Here is a 2,500-nt window from a genome sequence, read left to right as displayed (position 1 = left end):
AAATGGCCCCATTCAAGATGGACTTGGACGCGGTTGCGACGTTACGGGATAAATTGACCCTCCTGAACACTACATTTCCCAACGGCGGAACTCCGCGGGATTCAGTGCTGGGCTAATTCCTGTTCGCTCGCCGCTACTAAGGAAATCCTGGTTAGTTTCTTTTCCTCCGCTTAGTAATATGCTTAAATTCAGCGGGTAATCTCGCCTACTCTGAGGTCGTCGGAACGTGAAAAAAAATTTTTTCAGAGCTTCCCCCCCCGAAAGCATTTTGCGAAACGTGTACAGAGCAACACAAAAAAAAAAAAAAATAAAAAAAACACAAAAAACCCTTAAAGCAAAAAAAAAAACCGTTTATCGCGCCTCACCAATATATCTTTTATAAAATTCGATATCCTCTCCAAATATAGATCTTCGAAACACTCGCAAGACGATTACAATCGGTATAACTTTAACGTCCGTCCGAAAAGTACTTTCGGGGACTAGACGACCGATTGATCTCGTGCGGTTTCGCTATTCGATCATTTGAAGAGAACAAAAAGATATATGGGGCGACCGACAAACGGTTTTCCGTAGAACCAGACTCGCGATTGCGTTGACACACACATCATAGCCACACCAATAGAAGAGTTTTAGGACGGTAACCCGGGTGGGGTGTTCTTTACTCAGAATATGTGCAACATCGGATCTATATAGCCATCGATACAATTCGTACACAAATGTGTCGTACGAAGAGAGAGACTTTTTTTCCTCTGGCAACATAACGGTAAGAGACATCCTTCCACACTCATAGGTTCCACTCCCTGGGGCTATGATATATATATACATATAAATTCAAATTCGAAGCAACGGTCACAATTCTACTCTATATTTTTGCGGGTTATGTGTTCTTTCGTTCAATTTCTTTCATGCGTTCGTTCGATCTCTGTACACAGTCTTCACATAGGACAGACTCGTGTAGTACGCTTTCGTGGGTTAAACCCATCTCGTTTCATTTCAGGCGACGTCGGGAGCGCGTTGAAAATGTACCAGTGAAATCTCGATAGTTCTACGAATACGAATCGTCCCGAAAAAGATTTTGTCACCGCTTCGAAGCGGTGTTTCAGACGGGCGGACGTATATAAAACATATACGACACACGACACCGCCTTCCACACTCACGCTAGTTCGAACACGATTTCCATCTCTCTCGAAGACTGTTAGACGTACGTAAAATTTCTCAATATTCATAGGACCGCGACAAACGCCGACGAAGCGCCCACCATTCGCTCGTACGTATATAGGCAACAAGTGCCATCAACGCAAGCAGTTTATAAGTACGTAAACGACCCTCAGCCAGGCGTGGTCCAGGAATTGTATCCGTGGACCGCAATGTGCGTTCGAAATGTCGATGTTCATGTGTCCTGCAGTTCACACGTTGACGCGCAATTAGCTGCGTTCTTCATCGACCCACGAGCCAAGTGATCCACCGTTCAGGGTAATTTTTCCCTTTTATTCTCTCATATATATATAATGTGTATTTGCTATCCACCACATTTTTGTGTTATATTTCGGAACAAGCCGATACCCGAAGAGCTCCAACCAGCGCGCGAAGGAGATTCGGGAGTCGTCGTACAACGACATAATTGTCCCTTAAAGAACGAGATATTTCCGTCGAAACCATATATATATGTACGAGCAAATCCAAAACCACTGTTTTCTTGCAAGTTCGACGGTCGGAGCGAATAGAACATTGAAAAGCCTTCTATCGAAGAAACACAGAGAGTATATCACCTCCAAAAACGACGGGGATATGGATATTCAAACTGGACAATTATCAACCCGATACTGGATTCGAAAAGTTTCTCTCTCCTTTCGTCGTTATTTACACCGGACGGACTCACGGCCGGCTCTAGCTGGGTGTCATATATATATACGTCCCACGCTCATGCTGCCACTAGCGCGCAACAGAGTAGGGTGTCAATGACAACGACACAGCATTGAAACGAGCTACACAAGCCGGTCTCTCTTGATACCAATGTAAACGAGCATTAAGTTATCTTCAGACTGCCCGATATTTTCGTCCTTTGGACTTTCCCAACGATTCCTTTTTTTCTTTTTTTTTTTTACACCACAGCGAAGACTTGAGGAAGCGTGATTAGCACGCTCGCATCCCTCCCTGTCCTACTACAACTGTGTGTGTGTGTGTGTAAAGAAAGAAAAAAGAATACATTGGCTTTCTCTCTATCGAGAAGATGGCCTACGCAACGCAGATCAAAGGCCTAATACGTGTAATATAATACGCGTCTGGCCGTGTATAAATCACGCACGAATGATCTGGTCGGGCCCAACTCTTCTCGTACGCTTATTTTTCCGTGTTGAGGCACTATCATAAAATCACACAAACCCCAACACGTGTGTGTCTTGGAAGGAAGATGGCCTACGCAACGCAGATCAAAGGCCTAATACGTGTAGTACACACGTCTGCCGTGTAAATCACGCACGAATGATCTGGTCGGGCCCA

At 44.6% G+C, this 2,500-nt stretch overlaps 1 non-coding gene across 1 annotated transcript; it reads right to left on the bottom strand.

Annotated features, from left to right (window-relative positions):
• Positions 1 to 1,322: 1,322 nt before the first annotated feature.
• LOC143261824 (5.8S ribosomal RNA) lies at positions 1,323 to 1,477 on the bottom strand. Its single transcript, XR_013035851.1, has one exon. It is a non-coding gene; the product is annotated as a 5.8S ribosomal RNA (ribosomal RNA).
• Between the last annotated feature and the right edge of the window lie 1,023 nt (positions 1,478 to 2,500).

This window comes from Megalopta genalis, unplaced genomic scaffold, assembly GCF_051020955.1.
Source record: "Megalopta genalis isolate 19385.01 unplaced genomic scaffold, iyMegGena1_principal scaffold0069, whole genome shotgun sequence".
Taxonomy (NCBI): Eukaryota; Metazoa; Arthropoda; class Insecta; order Hymenoptera; family Halictidae; genus Megalopta; species Megalopta genalis.
Note: the sequence above shows the minus strand (reverse complement) of the source record. Positions and strands in the feature narration are given on the sequence as shown.